The 23,466-nt window shown below is 38.9% G+C and overlaps 1 protein-coding gene across 1 annotated transcript in view; it reads left to right on the top strand.

Annotated features, from left to right (window-relative positions):
• The first annotated feature begins 2,230 nt into the window (after positions 1-2,230).
• PLEKHG1 (pleckstrin homology and RhoGEF domain containing G1) overlaps positions 2,231-23,466 on the top strand; it is a 125,487-nt gene continuing 104,251 nt past the window's right edge. Inside the window, exon 1 of the mRNA XM_086625190.1 lies at positions 2,231-2,241. The gene's annotated coding sequence lies outside the window, so the exon portion shown is untranslated. The remainder of the gene's footprint in view (positions 2,242-23,466) is intronic.

Here is a 23,466-nt window from a genome sequence, read left to right as displayed (position 1 = left end):
ATCATCCATCCCAAGGCTTTGAAAGGCTTTTAGGTGCTCTGGGAGTTAGAGAATATCTCTCAGCCTTGGGCCAATAATTTTACTCTGGGACTAAGAAGCTGTTACTGGTGAAACTCCTATCATACAAGAGTGCCCCTATAAAAAGTTTAGGCTTCTTCAGGATTGTCTGGTTTCCTGATTTTCATTTGTTTTTATATATATATATATATACACACACACACACATATTATTTATATATATACAGACATACATGTGTATATATACATACACACGTATACACATGTTGCCAGTCTGTCTCTTTCTAGAAACAACTTTCTCTAGCAGTTGAAATGGAGTCCTTTTGCCTCTAGAGGATCTGAGACTAAGGAAACTTGCATGGACTAAATGGAAAGTAGGATGGTAATTACAGCTCACTTTGTATTTTTATTTTACGTAATTTACAATCTGAGGCACAGTCAGGTGGTTGGGCATTTGAATGTCACAACTGTTACAGTCTAATCACAGGAACCTGGTCAGACTACTCACGTATTTCCTTTTTCAGATTCATAGAAATGTTAGTGGAGGCTGTTCTATGTATTCAGTTATGAACAGAAGAAAGCCTGAACGCAGTAAATAATTGTCACTCAGTGATAACAAAAGGGGAAGAATTGTCTTGTAGTGTTGATTTATTACTGTAAATTTAGCAACTGGATGAGGGAAAATGTATCATTATTTAATTTAAAAAAAAAAAAAAATCTCTCAGATGAAGTAGTTTTTGTATTTAAGATATCTGTAGATGACCATTACGCCACATTAGCAAGGCTGAATTGATTGTATTACTGTCGAAACTGAAACTTGCCCAACATTTTTAAAACGGATTTTTGAAATATAAAATCTTGCCTGTTTATGATTTGGTTCCCCTAGACCAAATTAACTCGGACGCTCAGCAGGGACTCTATTTATTCTGGCGTAGGAACAAGCATGGGGGAGAGCTTCCTGGTCTCAAAAAACTGGTGATGGTAAGAGGCCTCTGCAGTGTTCCCAGCCAGCTGAATGCCTGAGGTATTTTGCCATACAGGAAATCAATTACAGCTGAATGTGCACTGTTTCCACTCCAAGTATATAAACAGGCCTTATGGTGATATAAAAAAAAATAATAAAAAAAATCCAGTCTTGCATTCAATAGCTTCTTGAAAGTTCGGAGGAAGAACATTTGATGTTTGATTTTTGTGGATTCTTTGCTGTCACTTTTGGCTGAGTTCGTAGCACAGAAATAGCGAAGAAGGAGAGGTAGATTAATCTTGGAGTCCTCTAGAAAAGGCAAACATAAAGCAATGACTTAGAGAAATGAAGATAATAAAAAGGGTATCCTTTTTCCGTTCTTGGTTGATAGTCCAGTCAATGTTCTGAAGCTGGAAACGGTTACAAATTTAGCAAAGGAAATGAATTCTTTCCCTCGTTAAATCAAGAATCCTGCATTTTTTAGGCTTCAAGGTAAGTTAATAAATTTTGCTAGAAAAAGCTGCACTGCCATTGTGTCGTCGAAATAGCTGCTTTTTGTGAAGTGGTAGAAGAAAGAATGTTTCATTTTGATATTTATCGTTCTTTGTTGACCTTGTGAGAATATCTAGATCAGATGCAGGTACCAGAAAGTGACCCACAGCTCTGATTTTCTTTAACAGCTAGAGATGTGTCCTTCTGTTGCTCACCAGAAAAGTGAGGGTTCATTTGAATAGAGGTTTCCAGGCATTAAAGATAGTTAAGTTTAAAGTCAGCGCTAACAATTTCCAGAAGGAGCACAGCCTGAAGCTCTTAGGGTTTAGAGCTTGGGAACCCAGCAGCGCTTCCCTCCGCAGCCATGGGCTTACAGTGCAACCATAGACAAACCGTCTGATCTAGATTTGTAAAGATAATGTAGGTAGGCACTCGCAGAGGTGGTAAGACTCTTAATGGGATTTTTGGAATCACATTAGTGTCTAATTCCTATTCAAAATCTGAACCAGATTGAGCCCGTGCTGTGTTTTATTCGGCTGCTTGTTAAGGCAGAATGGGCAGGCAGTGCAGCGAGCGTGGCTTAGAGAGTGTAAACTGGGGTGAGCACAGCTCCCTGCTGAGCTGCCCAGTTGTGCTCCCTTTTATGCTTTCTCTAATTCCATAATTTCTACCCTCCTTTCTGCAGGATGCCAGAGATTCGACAGAGGAGAGAAAAAGTGACTCCACTTTCCCTAATCTAACAGTGATTTATTAGACAAGTGTTACCAGGTAACGTATTATTATTATTATTATTATTATTATTATTATTAAGTTGGTTTGTTTTTTTTTTTAAATAAGAGATGACGTTTGGTGTGCTTCTGGCTGAGGTGATTACTGTTGGTGTTCAATGAACACATCTTTAGTTAACCATAAGGCTGCTCAGTGTGCAAATCCACAATAGATCGCTGTACTCTATGGGCCCAAAATGTTGGTTAGCCAAGACAGTGGGTTTTCTGAATGTGCACGCTGGCGAGGTTTTACACTAATTAAATTGAAACTTCAGGGCACTTAAGTGGTTGCGTCTTTGGTTTTAGCACCTGTTTCTGTAACTGAGGTTTTGCTAAAGATCTGTAGCTCAAGTTTTGTTTGGTTGCTTGATTCCATCCTTTTGGAGGTAGAAGTGCCACTTTCATGGAGAAACAATGGTCTCTCCATGGGGCTGGGGAGATCTGGGACATCTGTGTTCTCCTGAGATTTCCTGTGTTACTGTATGTCATTTTGAGAAGAAATTTATCTTTCATAGTTTATTATTTGAGGGGTTTAACTTTGTGTAGTGTCACTACCTGAAAGTCTTGGGGAACCTGAGGAATTGAGAGTGCAGGAAAAGCAGATTTAAATGCCATGGAAAAGTAACTTGATTGTAATAACCAATTTCACTCATTTGAAACAAATTGACGTTCCAGAAATCTTCATGACAGGGCTGACGAGAGACTGCACAGAAAACATTAAATAAGAAGAGGGCTTTAGGCAAGGTCCCTTTCTCCCTCCTTTCCTCCTCAGTCCTGGTGCCAACCCAAAGGAGCCTTTTCTTCCCTCTGAAGAAAGCAGGCATTCAGTGATGGGCTTTGTGGGAAGCAGCATGGACACTGCTATTTGGAAAAACTCGATGATTATAAATAATCTACTTCACTCCTTCCAGTGCTAATGCTGAAACCAGTGTAGCATGGATTAGTGTAAAAATTTTTAAAAACTACATTATGTTAATTGCCACTCTGGAGCAAAGGGACCTGCAAAGGGAATACTAATATGCTATATTAGACCTCTATTTAATAATATTTATTATTTTTACCCTACTGATAGTGAGGCTTGTAATGTAATTTTGTAATATGTATTGATGACTCAATTATATTCAAATGTTTATAAAATTTTAGGAGAATGTCAACTTTGTGTTGAATCCAATGCTTTGAGATTGCATAGCTTTAAGAGGTAGATGCTAGCAGGATTGCATAGCATTCAGTTGAAGCTTACATCTGACAAACATTAGTGAGATCTTACTTTCCTTTGTATCCAAGGGAGAACAGTGTCTGTAAGTAGGAAAACATTTTGCAGAGGCTGAGAGAGGAAAGACCAGAAATTCCTCTTCAGTATTTTCTAAAAATAGCAAGATTTGAATGAGATCGCATGTTTTAACGTATATTAGAGAAAAATAATTGCTATGACCTAAATTCAAAACATTAGTTGTCTGTGTTATTTGCTGTTAGTTACTAGCATATTTTTTTTGTCCACAAATATGGAGGGGCTGTACATTCCCAGGTTCCACACACAAATAATTTTATTTGTTTAGCTTGAGATTTGTGCATATCCAAATGCATTTGAAATATTTGACTAGTGACCTTAGGAAGTGAACTACTTGCACAAATTCTCCCCCACTCTCCCTGATTTCTGTTTTGTTTCAAACGTGCTGCTTTGCAGGTTTTGAGTTGCAGTGATTTTAATGTGTTTTCATGATGAACAGAAAAACTAAACCAGGCCGCCAGACTCGAATAACCTCTTTTCTGAAAGCTGAGATAACATGGCTTGTGCATGTGTCCTAAGAGGCAGAGGATTTCCTAAAACTCTCTGGGATCCATGGCAGACAAGCGTTCACTGTGAAGTGCTTCAGAAAATTGTTCTATCAACAGAACCGGAGTGTGTGGGAATATATCAACTAACAGGATAAGGCATTCAAGGACTAGATGAAGTGCATTTAGTTAGGAATTGATTTCATGGGAAAAAAGAAGAAACCTTATATGAGAAGTGGTGTTCTGCAAAAAGAATAGCTTAATGGTTCGGGCAGATGCAGCTTTGAGGGATGGATGTTAAATCTGTTCCAAATAACCACCAGTAATTTTGCCAAATTTGCTTCACTTGCCAGATATAAATTTGGAGGTTTTGAGAGTATTTTCATTCTGAAAAACTTTTGGAGCTGGTGAGGGAGACATCCTATGAAATTTCTTTATATTTTGCTGTTATTAATTTGACAGATATAGCAATATTGTCTGTTTTTAATTGTTTCATAAGTTGGTGTTTCGAATATGCTAATCTTTGGAAAGAATGAAAACAGGCTTCAGCATCTCTTAAAATCCTGATGTCTGTTGTAGCAGAGAAGGAAACGTCAGATCTATATACTTTGTTCTAACAATTCAGGATGAGTTTTAATACACAGTGTGTTTATGCTGGAAGTCACTACACACAAAAAATTCCTCGAGCATCTGTGCATCACTGAATGCTTTGTTTAGGCCATGTCTTTAATGGTATGAGGGCTTGCAGATCTGTGTGGGGGCGGAGAGGAATGATGCATGCCCACGTGTGAGCTTTTCTGTAAGTCGGTTCTATTTTTGGTATGTGATAGAGCAGAGGTGCATGGCAAAAACAGGGATTCAGTTGTGATCTGAAGGCTTGTAAAAGCTTTCCTATTGTGGGAAGCACCTACCAGATTCTTAGAGCCGTTGCTTTAGTATCCATGGGAATATTTGAGGTTTAATTTAGCGTGCTAGATTAGGGCCTAATGCCTTAATTAAGGCGAGCAATTTTTAATAAGTTTCCCCCAAACCCTTTGTGGCTGATTGTAGTCAGACTGAAACAGACATAATATAAAGCACATCTCTAGGGTTTTCTATTGTGTGTGTTTCTGTTTTATGAAAGCTGTCATTCTACTTCAGAGTGATGAAGCTGACCAGTGAAAGTAATCTTTAACAGAAGGCTCCACAGATCTGACTAGACTTCTTAAAAATATTAATCCAAATAACTTCTGCTAGTGACATATTGAAAGTCTAAACAGTACATTTAGACTCATGGTTTTATAAAAATTGTGGTAGCTGTTTTAAAAAAGGCTTTGTTTATTGCCAAAACAGCTTTTCCAGATGCTGCTTAATTATCTTGTCAGTTTATGTGTTTGGGATTTTCTGCTGTGAAAAAGATTAAATGAATTGTATGGACAAATTTAGGAATAATATAATTAGGATTGTGTATAATCTGTGGACAAAGTGATTTTTTTTTTAATTATTTGTATATTAAAGTGTTGAATAAAAATTCTTATCTTTATTTTTTAAAAAATCCGAAAAGACAAGCTCACTCACCCCTGTCTTCCCCCCATGCTTGCTCAGAGCGGTCAGTCCTTTCCCGCTGCCATCTCCTATTGTTATGGTCAAATGACCAAGGAAAAGTGTGTACTTCCTTTTGTGTCCAGTAGATAGGGGTTCTTAATTGATGACTGCTGCTTTCTTTCTGGCAGAAAGGAAATGAATGGGCAGGAGTGATTATAGCACATCTGTTGTTTTCTGGTGAGCATCCTGTACAGCAGTGAAACTGTCTTGAAGATTCCTTTTTTTTTCTTTTTTTTTTTCCCTCTTCTGGACTAGCTAATAGAGGGGCTATGGGTGACATGTGACAGTGTTTTCCTTTGTCACAGGTGTTGCCAGAGCAGAAAAACAAATTGCATGCTGGAACAGATTGACTTGTTTATATTTCCGAATAAATGTATTTTACAAAAAAAGAAAATCTCGCAAAGACTTGAGGGAATGTACTGCGTTTTGATTGCATGATGTAGGTAATGAGTCCTGACTCCAGTAGTGTAGTCACTGCATTGTAGGTGTAATGCTCCAAAATCATGCGGAAAATGGCTTCCTCTGGGGAAGGGGGGAAACAAAATAGCATTCATACCAAGGACCCAAAAGCTGAAACATTCACAAAGCTTTTGCTACAATTCTAGGATGCAGTTTCTAAGTCTGGTGATATCGTTGTCCTGCTTGAACATCTTTTGCTTGATCCGTTGCAGCATGACCCAGGGGAGTGCTGAGGAACTCCCAGGAGCTCTGTGATGTGCTTCTGCCCTTCTGGAGAGAGGATGGGTGCTGAGCCAGGAGAAGCTCCTTACCTGGCTTTACAGAATGCAGAAAGGGAAGTTTTGGGGACAGATGAATGATGAAGTACAGGAAAGGGTCAAGCCTGAGAGAAGAAGGGGACTTCGAAGGTGGGGAAGACAGACACCTGGGGAAATGGTTGAGAGAGGCCAGTGAAGCAGCTGGATGAAGGAGGTACAGGATGGTAGTGGAGTGTGTCACAGCTTGTCCTCTGCATCATGCCAGCCACAATTTTTCCACATTTTTTTTTCTTTCTGACTCCTGTATTATGCAGAAGTGAGTGAAAGTGGGATGTGCTCTGTGCAAACCCGGAGTGTGCCTACAGGGAACCTTTTTGTTCTCTCGCCACACAAAGTGCTTGAAAAGCTGTTCATTGAAAGACCTCTGTAAATCTGAATCTTTACCACTTACTTTGTTGTCCTTTGTTTCTTGCTTTTGCTTTTATTGTGTTTAATTGCAGCATTTCTTGTGAGCAAGGTGCCAGTACACTGCTTTTGCATACTTAAACCAATAGTACTTATTGCTTGGATGAAGCTGGTTAACTAAAGTTAGTGCACTGGGTAGTGCTGTGCTCTTTCTTGGGATTTTCTGATGTGTGTCAGATAAAATTTGTTTTGTTTTTTTTTTTTTTTCCAGCCCGTTCTTGTCACTTGCTGTCCCAAAAGCTGCTCTGTCTCTGCCCTCTTAAGAGAGGATTCCCATCACTTACCAAAGGAGGTGTTGAGATGTACAGCTTAAGATGCTGTTTAGCTGGAAGCTTACAGCTTTCCTTAAGCTAAACAGGTTTTTCAAATAACAGATGCACATAGCCGCTAGAGATGGGAAAAGTGAGCAAAAATATATTGTAGGTAGGTGAAAATATATTGCTGTAGGTGAACGTCAACGTAGCTGAATACAAAATTCATGACACCATAAATGAATCATGCTGCAATTAATGCCCCAGCATTGCACATGCTGTTATGGTGTTGGCAAAATGGGCGTCATAACTGTGACCCTTGCTTTGATCTGATTTCCATCTGCCCTCTAAATTTGCAGACAGTGTAATCAACTGCATAATTATCCAGCATTGATAAGGTTAAACTTCTGTCATTGCTGCTTTTCTCTGATCAGATCAAACTTCAGAAAATGGAAAAACAAGTGCCGTAAAACCAATTTTAAATTGAGTGTTGTGTTGGTTTTTTTTTCCCTTCTTTCTAGTGATCTGGAAGCTGGTCTCTCTTTTTTCTTTTTGTAGTCTTGTCTAAAGGTAATTTAAGCAACTAAATAATCCTTTTGCTTTCTGAGTGAGATACAGAGACCCTGTTCATGCCTCCATAGCCTTTTAAACATTTAGCCTATCCCCATAGGATTTCAGACTTATCTTGCATCTGTTGGAAGGATTATTTTGTAGCTAAATATTAGTTATGGCACCAGCCAAGTAATACACAAAGAACCCACAGAATCAGTTGAAATCTATTTGCTCAAGTCTTTGTAAATTCCATTTTATGGATCTCTTAATACAGTATGATAAGTTTAAGAAAGATAATAAATTGTTATTTTGAGATTTTTGCAATTCTGAGCACTGTATTGATGTATTATTCTTGCACCTCTTGCATGATTCATGAGAAACACTTGAATATTTGCTTAATGACTTAATGTATTCAAATTGCTGTGTAGAAGTTTGCTAAAATGTTTTTATTAAGGAATCCTGGCTTCGGGAACAGATGTGACTTCTTTCAATCTGAGCTAAAGACACAATACATGACTTAGAGCAGGACTATAGATTGTATTACAAAATTTTCAGACAACTCTTTGAGTATTGATGGATTGATGACTACAAACACAACCCAAAATCCTATTAAAAATGTAAAAAATACTTGTTCTATTGAGTCAGATATTCATTAAAGCATGATACATAGCTGTTCAGTAAGAGAAACTTCAGCAAGAAATTCAGCCTCTAGAAGAAAGATTAGCTACTGCTTTTATCAGCATGGACATCACTTTGAAGATACTAAACATCTGGTTTCCTTCTGGGAGTATTATGTTCTGTCCACTTGACCCTTTGTAAAAGTAAATATTTTTATTAGTTACGTTATGTAGGAATTTGAAAAAAATATTTAATACATGAAAAAAGCCCCACTTAGCTTCGGTTAGCTTCAGCATACTTAGCTTCAGTTGCATAAGTACAGTACATCAAATGCTATTTTGTTCTCGATTCATTAGTTTCTTTTGTAATTAAGAATTATACCAGTATGGAATTTGATAGGAGATGTAACTATGATTTTCCTTTCTTTCTTTGTTTTCCTTTTTAAAAGAAAATATTCCTCTTTTTCCCTTGCTCCCTCGTCACCTCCTAAGAGTGTGTTTGTTGCCCTCACAGACATTTCAGCCCTAACTTCTTTCCTTCATCTATGGCTGTAAACTGTACTTCAAGGGTAAATCCAGCCTGAATTATATTTGCTTACTACATAATTTAGATGTGTGAAGTTACTTAGTAAAGATAGTTGCATATTTCATATTTGGGTATTGCAGTTTTCTGTGATCAAATGGAGTTTAAAGATTATTGGAGTATCATGGAGCTGTTGGAGAGAGTCCAGAGGAGGGCCACGAAGATGATCCGAGGGCTGGAGCACCTCTGCTATGAAGACAGGCTGAGAGAGTTGGGGCTGTTCAGCCTGGAGAAGAGAAGGCTCCGGGGTGATATTATAGCAGCTTTCCAGTACTTAAAGAGGGCCTACAGGAAAGCTGGAGAGGGACTTTTTACAAGGGCGTGTAGTGATAGGACACGGGGCAATGACTGTAAACAGAAAGAGGATAGATTTTGATTAGATATAAAGAAGAAATTTTTTCCATTGAGAGTGGCGAGGCACTGGCACAGGTTGCCCAGAGAAGTTGTGGCTGCCCCATCCCTGGAAGCGTTCAAGGCCAGGTTGGATGAGGCTTTGAGCAACCTGGTGTAGTGAAGGGTGTCCCTGCCCATGGCAGGGGGATTGGAACCAGGTGATCTTTGAGGTCCCTTCCAACCCTAACCATTCTATGATTCTATATAGCTTCTAATCCTGTTTTCAAGGTAGAATAGAAAAGTTCTTAAAATCGTGATTTTTATATTTGTTTCTTCCATGTGGAAATAGATTACTTAGGAAAAATACCCTCCATACATACAGGTTTAGGCACTAATGTTGCTTGTTTTGTGCCAGTGTGAAAGTGAGTGGATATCTCTTAAAATACATAACGTAGCCTTTTAAGTAAGGAAAGGGCGTTGGACTTATGAAATGTTACACTTGAGAAATTATTTTAAAAAGGAAGCCAGTTAGTAATTTTTCAGCCAAAAATATTTTGTTGGAAAATAGCAATTTATTGAAAACAGAACATTTCACACAAAAAGACAGTTTTCAACAAAACTATCAGCAAGAGAAATTTTTGAGATACAGGATTGTAAGGAAATGTGGTTTAGTTCCATGGAAAAATAACAATATAATTTAAAACTGAAGTGAATACTGTCTCTCTGGAAAGTTCTGTCTCTGTTTTTTTTTTATTTTTATTTGGATTACAATCCTTCAGCAATCTGTTCCTCTTCCTCACAAAGAAATAGATATTTCAAAATTCCAGTTTTTATTTTTCCAGAAGTTGGAAAGATAGCTTGCTAGTTGCTTCTAGTGGACTGATGTTCCTTTTTGCAAATTGTTCCTATGGAAAAGATTCTTCTGTTGTTTTAATGAGAACAGTCCGACAAATGTCAGACGTGATGTGACTCAAGTCATGACAAATTATTCCCTCTATTGCTTTTTGTTCCCCTTTTGGCATGTATTAAAACTCTTACTGATAACTTATCAATGAAGTTGACCTACTCCAAATTCTTACAAATTTGATTGGTCCTATTTATTATTATTATTGATCTAAATTGTGTTGCTTATGTAATAGACACCATAATTGCCTGTCTTTTTGTTGGATGCGTTGATTTTGAGGGTTTATTAATCTTCAGGGTGAAGTGAAGCTTTTCAAAAGACTATGTGCCGCTTTTAGTCTCAAAGTAGAGAGCTTTTGATCAAATGAGTTACAGGATAATTGAGGATGCTTGTGCCAAATCTGTCTAGAATCTAAACCAAAAATACAGAGTTTTCTATGTTTATTTTGGGAATAGGTTCATAGTTTTAACATTTGCCTCGTACACTGATATTTATGAGAAATGACATTGAAGTGGATGTTAAACAGCACATTATAATTTAAAATGTTATTGTCTCTCTGGAGCACATCTGGTAATGCAAGATCTACAGCTATTAATTTGGCCAGGACAATGAGTTCTTTATGAATTAGGGCTAGCCTATTGAAATGAATTTGCTCCTGAATTAATGATGATGGAGGGTGGGGAGTTTGGAGTAATGACCATCTGCTGGGTTGTTAATGTCCAGCAGACTTCAAGAGACGCAGTGACGCCTGCGGTAACACGCTTGCACTAACCTTAATATCTGTATTGTCACTATGCATAGAATAAAGAATAAAAGCTGGATGAAACTATAAAATACAGGTAATTTTTTTGAATTTATTTTTTTGAGCATGTGTGATAACTGTCTTCCAGAGGTGGAAGCTTACTGCTTGTCCAGTGGAGTGAGAGTCCTCAGTGCAAAAAAAAAATCCCTACTAACCAAATCTACCATTCAGCATTATTTTTTGTTTTCCAGTTATTCTCCATCCCCAAGAACAGCTTAATTTGATTCCCTCACCCCTCAGGAGAGATAAGAGGCAAAAACCCCAAGTGCTTTTCAATCTGAGGACTGGAGGAGCCTCATGCAAGTGCCGTTGTGCTTCATTTGCCGTGGTGCAACAGGGCATGTGTGATAGTCAGATGAGTCCCCAGCTCTTTGTCCTCGTTGCTACTCATTCCATGTACCTAGGTTGCAACCCAAGATGTAGTTTAAATGCCTGAAACAGTAATTCTCATGAAGCCGTTTTACGGCCTTTCAACACTGAGAGTAGTGTATGTACTGTCAAATTGTATTTTGTCTCACTGATGCCCTTATCTGACGTAAAGATATAGATACTTGAGTAAATAACTGTTTAAATGAGAGAGGCATGACATTCCCCTGCATGAGCAATTTCCTTCCCTGCTTGCTTGGATATTGGTCTTCAAGGTGAGTGACGCAAGCCTGCTGCGTGCTTGCTGGAGATTACTAGTTTGGGGTTTTCCGTAACGTGAATTGGCAGTACTGATAGAAAAATACATACTTCATTCTGTGTATGTGGAAAGCATAACGTAAACATACACTTATTTATAAATAAGCATAATACAAATATTTTAATATCTCTGTAGAATTGAACTTCCTGCCGTTGATCTTTATCACTGAAAGTAAACAAATCGTTTTTGCCGTGATGATTCCTATATGTTAATCTAGGATTGCAAACCTATACTTCCAAAGATGCTGTTCATGGTAGATGTCCTGAAGATGCCATTGTCCATGGTGTTTTGATATGATAGGAAGAATTAAAGGGCGGAAGATTTCCAAAGTGTATTTCATACTCTGCATAAAACGTTAGTGCTTAATTCATGCTGTTCGGATATAGGGTTTTCACTGCAGTCTGCAGTAGCAGGCTCACGCTTAGGAATAAGCGGAGCGCAGCCCTCCTGGGGCAGGCGCAAGCAGCCCCGAGGAAAAATGGAGTGTAAAACTGCCCGATAATCAGGCACTGGGAAACCCGTGTGCCATCTCCTTCTGGTTCTGAATCTGTAGGGCGTTTTAGTGTTCTTCCTAATGCATCTTTTCTGCATTTATATCAGTTGAAAGGTTGAAAAGCTTTATTTCACTTGGTATCTCCTTATAATCTTGCCAAATAAGCGCTCTGCTATATCAGTTAAAGTAGGTCTTTGATAGAGTTCTTACAGAGTGGAAAAAAGAGCAAAACTGCAATAAAACTCCACAAAACATGTAAGTTGTTGAAATGGACTTTATTATCTATTTCAGTTTTAATCATGCTTAAATTGGAAAAGAAAAACTATGATTTTGTAATTACTTCTCTGAAAAGTGGAGCAGTTCACTTACTTCCTTAGAGAAACATGCTGAATCTTCAACTTGAGAGATTTGAAGCTGACAGTTGCAGGTAATCTGTTTTAACTGGTAATTTTTATAACAAAGGAATTAATTCAACAGCTCAATTTGTCTGCAAATTTTGCTGACAGCTAACTTTGGAAAAAGACAGAATAATTCTAGACACACTATAAAATTTAAATTAATTCATCCCTCTGGGGTTTATGTAATCCAAGCATCGTTCTTTGGTTTTGTTTGTTTGTGGTTTGTTGTTGTTTTGTTTTGGTTTTTTCATATCTATTTTGCAAATAAAGCCAAATAATAAGAATAATTAGACAGAAGCACCATATGGATATGTATTTTAAAATAGATCAAGCTTTTCTTATGTTTAGGTGTCCGACTCTCAAAGCTTTAAAAAATAACAGGTAATTTGAAGTTTGATACTTAACTTCAACCTACACTGTAATTTTTATTATGTATGGTGGGTTCCTATTTTCTGCAAATTAGGGTAGATGCTAAAATGAGTAACCAGTTTTGAAAAATTTGGCCTTTGTTTTGTAACAATTGTGATTCATTGCAGCTTCTTCCCTAACTTATATGGCTTTTGCTTAAGCTGTACTGAATTGGATTAAAAAAAAAACAAACTCAAACCCCACAAAAGTCCCCAAACCATAAAAAACTCCCTTCCATTAAGGATATGCGTTACATTTCATGCTGGCGTTAGCCTGCTAGTGTCATGAGGATGCCCAAACTTCAGACTTGTGTCTGGAGCAGTCGTAAGAGGACTTTTCTTGCTGCAGCATATCTGGTCTGAGCTCTCTGAGCTCTGCTTTTGGGACGCCTCTCACTCTGACACAGCTGAAGGAGATATCTGCTAGTCATTGGGCTGCACAGGAGCTGAGATGTTGCAGAGAAAGGTGTCCACAGGTAGAGAGACAGAAAACAATGTTTCTTTTTGAAAGGTTGGTATCTGGTCTGTTTTAATGATCAGGACTGAAAGGTAGAAGTGAGCACTGCCAGTGACATGTGCATAAGGGAAGAGTAGTTCCATTGAATGTAATTACACTTTCTGCTCTCCAGAGAGCATGGGTGTCTTTTTTTCCATTGCCTTTTCTGCTTTTTATGGCAGTGTGTGTGCATCTGTCTCTGGCTCTCTGGTCAGAGTTCTTTAAATCTTTGGAGTTGGTAACAAAATTCAATTAAGAGAAGAATGCTTAAAGCTACATTTCAGCAAAGTTTGTGAGCATAGGTGGCCAGAGAGATGAGTCTATAAAGTTATATCTGTATTAGATTGAGATGAGCCTAAGAATGTTGCCAGGCCTGGAAGAAGATGGTCTGTGATGATGTTTGCTGATATGATTTTTGGGGAATTATAGCTAGCCTTCTCCCCAGACAATTTCCAGGCATGGCTCAGCCCCTAGTCCAGTTCAGCCATCACTCCTGTGAGATTGTTTTTATGCACCTTGTTTTGGAGTCTAAGATGGTTCATTAGCACAGTTGTGGGCTATTCTGTCCCAGCTTGCTTTTGCACCCAGGAATGCTTTTTGGGTCGATCGTAGTGCATTAATTTAGAAATAACCTTCATGTTTCCAATGATGAAATTCCGCAATGCGAGCTCAGCCTTTATTCAGCATCAGAGAATCTGCAGGTTGGTCCAGCGATCCTGTGAGTGTCTTCACTGTGGGGAAAACCAAGGGTCACTTTTTGATGTAAGTGCATCTTTTCCTCAGTCAGTGTTTCTCTACTGTGCAGACTTTTTAGCCCCTTGCTTGGGTAAGCTTGCTCTGCAGTGTTGCTATTATTTATTTTAAAGTGAGTTTCTGGATTGTTTGTTTTGTAGGGGATAAAATAGGGGAACTAGGAACTGAGGAAAAGAAATTTTTTTGTTAAAGTGAACAGAAGAATTTGGAACTGGCTTGACACTTGCTAAATTGACACGTGAGAGCTGGAGCACCTCTCCTATGAAGACGGGCTGAGAAAGTTGAGGTTGTTCAGCCTGGAGAAGAGGAGGCTCCAGGAACACCTTCTAGTAGCCTTCCAGTACCTAAAGGGGGCCTACAAGAAAGCTGGAGAGGGACTTTTTTACAAGGGCTTGCAGTGATAGGACAAGGGGCAATGGCTTTAAACTGAAAGAGGGTAGATTTAGATTAGAGCTAAGGAAGAAATTTTTTACAATGAGGGTGGTGAAACACTGAAACAGGTTGCCCAGAGGAGTTGTGGCTGCCCCATCCCTGGAAGTGTTCAAGGCCAGCTTGGATGAGGCTTTGAGCAACCTGGTGTAGTGGAGGGTGTCCCTGCCGATGGCAGGGGTTTGGGACTAGATGATCTTTAAGGTCCCTTCAAACCCTAACTATTCTATGATTCTGTAAATTGGCACACCCTGATGGATCCGCACGTAGTGGTGACCATCGGGCAAAAAGTGACAGTGGCTTGGGAATGCTGCATAGGGTGTGGGGATGGTGACAGAGGTGGAAGATGATGGAGGAACTGTCATCAAATCTAAAGGGTGCTGATGTTTCTTCCTCCACCTACTCGTCTTGCCTAAATGCAGTAAGTCTCAGAGGGCTACAGAATCTTGTCTGCTGATGAGATAGAGTGGTTTCCTGCTTTTTGTGGCAATATACATGGCCCTTTGTGTGTGTTTGAAAGCAGCAGAGACTTTTTTTTTTTCTAGTACCCTGCTGAATAGGCCGACATCATCTGAGAGCCGAGGCAGGGCCAGGTGGTGTCCTCTGCTTGCCCTGCCTCTCCCCGGAATCAGCGGAAACTTGGTGTCGTTAGTATGCGCCCCGTGTACCCCTGTTCCTCAGAGCACAAAGTGTGGGCTCGGCAGCAAGAACGAAGGAACCAGAGTTTTTGTGTACCGAGGATGGAATTACGTAACTTGAAACAGAGTTACTGGAATACCTCTGTGTTTTTTTGGTCCGGTACATCAGTACTCAGTATTTGAATAAACCATTAAGGTTTATAAATGCTTAGTTGTGTGCCTTGGCAGTGCTTTAGGTTTGTTCCCCAATTACTAAACCTGGGTGGCTGTTTTGCAGAAAGTTCACTTCGGTTATTTCTTCCCTTAAAAGTGGAAGAAAAGGAACTTTCATCTGAATTCACTGGGCTTAGCTCTGAGAATTCAAAAGGCTTTGGAAACCGGCTGAAGCTCTTGGTGCTGACTTGAGTAATATCCCCTCGAGTATTTACTTTAGGCAAGCTTATTCAGAGATCACTCTCCCTTATTCAGGACTCTCACTGTCCTTATTTGCATTGGTTTCCAGTACTGCATCGAATGACCAGTGAAATACAAAGCTTTGCCTCTTAAAGTAGTTTCTTCAGGAGCTGTCAGTCGTATTCCTGTGGCCTTACTTTATGTTCTATGTTTACATAAATTTAAGTAACTGGAAAGACATACCCATCTCCATTGTACTGCAGAGATGTATTGCATTGCCAGTGGGAAAACACTGTAACACCTGAATTTTAGTTGTGTTTGGAATCGCAGTGTTGATATACATGTTATAAAAATGGAAGAAGTGTGTCCGATGGTTTCTTATTGCTATAAGATTTCATGTACAGTGATTTGTGAAGTCTTAATTTTTATCCCTCCACACTTATAATACAGTGCATAATATTGGCATGTCTTTTGAAACTTCTTGACATAATTTGGGGAATTATATGGTTTTAACTTTCTTAATTAAGGAGAACTGAATTCCTTTGTGTAGCTTTTTTTTCATAACCTTCTCTTTCTCAGGATAGAAATGAAATACTTGATTACCCTTCATGCTACCTTCTAGTGTTGTTGAAGTACACATGATTCATCTTTCACTCTAGTAAAATTTTACTTGGCAGGAATAGATAGGAAGAGAGGCATCCCTTTATCAGTAATTCTGGCATCCCAGCTAGAGTGGGGAAAGCTGCTGAATGCATGATTTGTTGCTGATTCTCTACTAACTATATTGAAGGAGAAAAAACTTCACTGTTCAGTGGGATTAAAATGGAAAGGTAAGGAAGGTGACCTTCATCATTGGTGTGAGAAGACGGAGAGGAGAATTTGGCCTCCTTTTCTAGGTGAAAAGTGTTTGTTAGTGTAGAAATTTAAAAAGCTTTGTAATCTTAACACCTTCTAAACCTATAAGGTAAAGCTAATGGAAACTCTTTATTGACTACCCCTTAACAACCTGCATTCAAACTTGATGTTTCCTGACAATCACTGTCCTTGAAATAATTTTCAATCTAAAGTGTGAAAGGTTTTGAGGTGATTTTTCTCTTATCTTACTGAAAGTTACAAAACAACATGTAGTTCACCAAAAAAAAGGTCTCTCTCAGCGTAAACAGTGAATTACTAGAGTTTTTTCAAGAGTCTTACAAATTTCTGACTCTTGACAATTGTATGCTCTTTTATAAGCTGTCCATGAGGTAATGTCAGATGACTGTTATTTTTAGTGCAAAATAAGTATTTCTTTGTTTCTGTTTTTGAAAGCTGACTCTAAGTTATTTATTTTTTTATTTTCTGAGAAGGTGAACGAAGTCTTGTCAACGCACAATGGCTCAGACTCCATGCCATTGGAGAATTATTTATAAACAACTGATTTGTTCAAACCATGCCCTAGACTGATGTAGAAAGGAGAAAAATATTCAGCTGAAGGAAATCACCTTTCCAACTGTAACATTTGTAAGGGATGTTATTTTTTCCCTGATGTTTTTTTCTGAATGGAACTAGTGTTCTCATCTGGGGCCAGCGAAGGTCTGCATTTGGCGATGCAATGTTTAGTAATAAATCCAGCTTTTCTAAGAAAGCATGTTGGAGATAAGAAGCTTTGTATGTTTATGGCATTACAGAGGGAGTTTTCCTGTCTGGAGAATACTGCATTTTAACCCAAGAGGGATGTTTATTCGGCAGTTCTTCAGCTGCTTCTGTCAAAGTGGTCATTCAGATTCCTTTTGAAATTGTGGTAGGTTAAAGATTGTTACTGCGTGTGGTTTCCGTTTTACCAGTTTTAGTCTCTTAGGCTCTCTGCTTGTGTTGATCATAGGTGGGTGAAAAATTTCCTTTCTATTTCTAGTCATATTTAATTTAATATTCCATATTCTTTATGGTGAGTATATATATATATGCATGTGTGTATATTTGCGTATGTATATACAAAAACCATGGTTTGCCAGAGATTAAGCATGAATGTTATTTGAAACTACGTGGTTTCTCTATGCTCTGCATTATGCACATGCATTTCAATGCCACAAAAGCGAATAGGACTGTGCTTGCAGTTACAGAGCTCTGCTGAACTGGGGACGCGTTATTCAAAGCTAACATACAACGAGAGGGCCCTGGCTTCTCCATCACAACTGGGCAGAGTGTTCCGTAAATAACTGCAGACTTTGGCTCTAGAAAATATGTTGTTTGCAAGCCACGCTTCAACAGTTGCACTCTGGAGTGGTTTGATAAGTCATGGAGTGTTTTTACAGGAAATGTCCCAATCTGAATTATGAGGCCGTTCATTTGGACAAACTGCAAGTGAACGTGCAAAGAGCCATTAGTTTGCCTGTTATTAATTTCCTCTTTTTTTCCCCCCATGTGTGTACAATGTGTATATATATTTATATACACACATACAGACAGATGTGTGTATCCTCAAAGCAGGGAGAAGGAGAAGCTGGAAAGCGTGAAGTGGTCCCGTGGTGAGCTGCCTGGGGGGCACCGGAACGTATCAGAAAGCTTTAACCATTGACTCTTTCATGCTATTTGCTGCGTTAAGTTGCCTAATGTTATGTACTGTGTGATGAAAACAAAACCCCAGAAGTTTTCATTAATCACGTTTTACTGTAGTCAAAATTTAGATGGGCTTTTTCTGGTGGTTGTGGGGAAAAAATGTGTTTCACAGGGTATATGTAAGTAACTTTGTTAAGCATGGCTGTGCTTCGGCTAGCTGTTCAAATGACGGTTTCTGGAAAAGCTAACTGAGTGTTGCTTGTCTGATAATTATAAAGCCTATCTCTAAACCTCTCATTTCAGCAGTAATACTGTGCTCAGGCCATTGCAGTTGAAAGAAACACACAAATGGGCTGCGTAGGAGCCCTTCTGACAGTGAATCGTGCCCATTCCATTCCTTGCAGAACGTAATGGAGTCACTGTGTGTTACGGAGAGAAAAGTAGTGAAGGATTCACGTGTGAAGTGGGTAATTATGCATTATCCTAGTTTTAAGTAGGCTTCCCCTTGGTGAACGAGCGTCAGCAATGCCAAACCAAACATTCCTTTATCTTTTTTTTTATTTTTTACTTTCTCTAGCTCTCCAAGAGAGTTTAGAGTTGAGGGGAAAAATATCTTTCTCTCTTGTTTACTTGGAATTAATGTTGTTTAGGAAAATTTTTAACAAAGTAAATGGACCTTCTGGACAGTGCTGACATTTTTGTCTTCCGTCAGTATGATCTTCTTTTGGAAGTTCTGTGTTTTTTTTCTGTAACGAGGTCTGAAGTTATTTCTTTGAAAATACATAGTTAAGCCAAACATATTACAAGCATTTTATAGAAGAGGTAAAACAGCCTAATTGGAGTTGATGCCTAATTGCTCTGTTGCTAGCAAAATTGGAAGAGAAACATCAATGCTTTGAAAAACGTGCACATGAGAAGATAAACTTGTGATTTTGATTTGGTGCAGAGCAGCTTTTTGTGTTTCTCTTTTTTTTTTTTTTTTCTTTTTAGGGAGCTTTCAGAAACATGTATTTAAGTGGAGAAAAGAAATACTCCTAAACCAGCTGACTTTGAAATGGACTTGGCTATATTTATGCTCTTTAAAATAACCATTGGGCTGTTCTGTAATCTTTGAGTATTTGATTTTGGATGCACCTTATCTCTTTGTCAAGTTGTCTATGAACGCGGTTTCAAGATTTGCGTTACATACTGGTTATGTGAGTTTAGGAAGACGTCATTCCCTATCTCAGTGCCTTGACTCTGGCCCTACACAAATTTTAAAACACGTACAGATTTTGTTAGTCTCATAGATATTAGCTTTTCTACTGACCTTAAAATATCAAGAGTTTCTCTGTAAGAGGGCTATACGGCTTTCATTTAAAACAAAACAAACCCCAGAAAAACCTTCGTTATTATCATAGTCCTGTGATTTCAGGAGAGACTACCCTGTGTAATATACGCAGCCTGATGTCCTTGCTAAATGTAGGGCCAGGTTGTTTCCCTTTTTCTATGGAGTGTGACGATGTTAGTGAACTTTAGCTGGGTGTAAACAAATTTCCCGTAACAGAAATGAAGATGCAAAAAGGTAGTGTCAGAAGGTGAAGTACATGCAGACATGGTAAGTATGTTTTTCCCGTAGTAACACTATTCTTCAGCTACATTGGAATCCATTGGTATGTTTTCCATCACTGTAATATTTATTCAGTACATAGGATTGGTTTCAAATTCATTTACGGCTTTGCATATTATGAGTTACTTTCACTGTTGCTTAACTTGTGTGCAGTGGTCGGAGTCTTTGTGCTTTGACAACAGTTTTGTTTCTTCGCAGCCTGTTTTCATTTTATTTCCTCCACTATTTAAGGCTGTGGTGAAATGATGAATTTGCACAACAGTGGTCTTTTCGTAGGCAGTGTGTAGTGATATCCTAAGCACAGGCATCAAGCAAAAAGAGAAGTATCTCTTTAAGTGCTACCACACAACGTCTCTAATAGAAAAGCGATTTGGAGGAGACTTAAAGCCTGTAAAGGCAGGTGTCAGGGACTCTCTACTATGTATGCCAGATGCAAGTCTGGAGGTTTTTTGGTTTTGTTTGTTCTTTCCTGCCTAGCAGAGAAATGGGATTACAAAATGACTGTTAGGATGCTAGCTGGGCTATTGCCCTTGTTTGTTTGGTTGTTTTTTTAATTGTTGTCGGGTTTTTTAATGTTCGAGAGAGGCACGGATCAGCAGCAGCCCTTACCCTTAATCAGGAATCTAAAGCTGCAGCTGCTGAGCGCCAGATACTTGAAAAGACTAAAGAGGGAAACTTTGCCTGTGTGCATCTGCATGATTGTTTGTTAGCCAAATCAGCATATCTCCTAATTGTAGCAAAGTTCAGAGCTTTGAAAAGGAATTTGAGTAATTCTGAAATCACCACTGCTGAAATTCTTTCCTCTTCAGTTTCCTTTCTTTTACCATGTGCACTATAAAGCAACTTTTGTTATTGCTGAAGTTTGACAGGTTCATATCCAGCTGTGGAATGTGTTTTTGTTTTGTTTTGGTTTTTTTTAATGTATTAAACCAGAATTTTTGGCCTAGTGTATGCTGTGCACCTCACTAGAATTAAACCTATTGGAAACTGAGACCTAATGCACCTGTAGTTGTATTTTCTCATGAGAAAACTTTCAAGAAAAATATCTTGTTAGAAGAGGGGATGCTAGTGACCAGTGAAAATACCAAATGTAGATTACAAAAAAAATAATTCATTTTTTTAACTATTCAAGACACCTACCTGTCTTGGTGGGCAAGGCAGAAGTGCAGCTGTAGAGCTAGTGGCTAGAAACTGTGTTTGGCTGTAACTCCCTCAGGTGATATGATAAAATGACTGTGTAAGTTCTTTACGATATTGGAGAATTATTGAGGAGAAAGTTACGTAGCCTCTTTTGGCAACTGTCAGAATTCTGGCTATGGGTTTGACTGGTCTTGTACTCTAAAATCCTTTAGTCTCTTGAGCCCTGTAGCTGGTGTATGTGCATAACGCCTTTTTGTGCTGTTTCAGCACTTGGTATGTGCATTACTGAAGAGTCGCAATTTAACGGTGCTGGAATTAAACTCTTCTAGTAAAGACAATACTGAACTGTATGCTTTTGTCTGTGCTGAGGCATTTGGTTTTCTTTTTAAATGGGTTTGTTTCAAATTCAGGTTTTTTTTGTGTGGCCCTCATTAGCACTTAACAGTAGAACTAGTATTATCTGAAAAACGAAATCAGAAAACAATATAATGGTAGCTCGATTCAAATATTTATTCTCCATCCTTGTAAATTTCAGTAATGAAAACTATGCTGTTGGTTGGTTTTTGCAGAGTAACTAGGCATAGTGCATTACGTAGTGTTATTGTTTAAATCACTTAGAAAATAGTTTGTGTGGAACACATTGCTTGCTTGTTGAGTAGCAGATTTATTTGAGTAGATGACAGCAGTTTTTGCGGTAGCTGTACTTGGCAGCTATGACTTGCTACTGCTGTATTCATACAGTCTGTGCTGGGACTTGCCTGTAAGTCCCTAAATACCTTGAGACTGACCTACTTATCCTGCTCTTCCTCATTTTCCATCAGAGTATGTGTCCGGCATGTCCTATGCTGAGCTACCTTACCCAAGTCTGTCTATTTTCTCAAGCTTAGATTCAAAAGAAAATGTCCAGAGTGACAGATCTACTGTGTGTAAGGGAAACACGATCTTTTGATGTGGTTGTTTTTTCATTTGTGTGTTTTTTTTTAACTTTTGTGAAGACCTGAGAGGGCTGCTGAGATTCACTGTACAAAGGCATGAGAGAAGCAATATATATGTGCATATAACTTGAAAAATGCCCAGTGCTTTAGAAAAGAACCGTGGTTTATTCTGATGATAGGAGGTTTTGAAATAAGCAAAAGGTGCTGTAGTGTCTCAGCTTCAGGCTATCTGAACTCAAATCCAGGCTCGAGCGGTAAGCAGGATGGTTCAGATATCTGAAAGTTAGGAGGATTCATTGCACTTGCTTGACGTGTTGACCAGAAGGGAGAGGAGGTTTGTTGGCTAGCTGAGCACTGCATGGCACCGTAAGGAGCAGCTCATGCTGCCTGTGGGAGCTCCGGGGGAGCAGGTTACTATAGTCCAGTATACTTCCCATCATCATGGGAAGGCGCTGTCATGATTTCCTAGCACCTTAGGAGAGGCCTTGGGTGGTTTTCTGTCAGATTTCTGCAGTACAGTGCAATTGTATGTGATGTGGGGCTGATCTTGAGCGAAGCTGCATGTATAAAAGAGGATATTTTCTAAAATACTCATGAATGGTTCATTTTTACAGAAAGAAAAATAACAGTCGTTAATTATACTAAGTAATTTCAAACAACTTGCACTGAAGTGACCTGAGTTTGAAAGCTGTTGCTTCCGCTGCACGGATAAACTGCTGTGATCAACACAGAGTTAATGCATCAGAAGTAAATTCGTGCATTTCACCAATTAAAACTGGCGTCTTTCTGCTTAGGCTTTGCACTTCTGCTTCACAAGGGTATTTAGGGAGCGTCAGTCAAGGTTTTGATCCCTCTTCTTCCTCCCAGAAGACCCTGTGGGGAAGGTTTCCTCTTTGTTTTGCTTGGCATAGTAGCAGCGTATGTTGTTAAGTAAGGAGTCTTGCAATGTTGTTGGACACTGACCAAATATTTAGTATGTCTCATCTTTTCAAGAAGTTCATTCCATACAAAGTTTGAAGGAGAAGATATCGTGTCATGTTCCCTCTTAGACCTCACGTCCTCTGTTACTTTGTAAGACATGCTGTCTTGACTTGCAGACTGAAACAGAGTGATTAGCTGCTGAACTCGATCTTTTAATGGGTTTGGAAAACCATGACCGAAGCCTTGGGATAGTACTGGGAATGAATTCAAAGCTGTTGGAGAGACTGGAGGGTGGAGAAGATGCATGCATAGCAGTTAAACCACAGAGGAGCCAGACAGATCCTTCCTTACACTAGAACATTTGTAATGTCTTTCACATTCACACACAGTGAATTACAGTAAACTAGAATGAAAGTGACAAAGGGATTCTTTGATTTGGTTTTTGCTTGACAGGAAAAAGTTAGGTTTTTTGGATAGCAGCTGCAATATCAATGATAAGCTCCAGAAACTAGGCAGCAGATGCTATAGATTTATGCTATTTTGAAGAAAGGGGCAGGAGAGAGAGTGATGTTACTCTGACTTTCATGGATGGGACAAACAATGTGCAAAGGTGTTTTTGCTACTCCTTGCCAACATAGATCAGATGGTCTTGTTTGGACCAGCTCATGTCTTGGTGCAGTTGTCTTAAGTGCCACTGTTACTGGCCTTTCTGTGGAAAAGAAGGCGCAAGGGTGACCTGGTTTGGGAAAATCGGCAGAATGTGTCACATTTTACCAAAAAAACCAACAACCAAAACCCAACAAAAGCCCCCAAA

This window comes from Tauraco erythrolophus, chromosome 2, assembly GCF_009769465.1.
Source record: "Tauraco erythrolophus isolate bTauEry1 chromosome 2, bTauEry1.pri, whole genome shotgun sequence".
Taxonomy (NCBI): domain Eukaryota; kingdom Metazoa; phylum Chordata; class Aves; order Musophagiformes; family Musophagidae; genus Tauraco; species Tauraco erythrolophus.
Note: the sequence above shows the minus strand (reverse complement) of the source record. Positions and strands in the feature narration are given on the sequence as shown.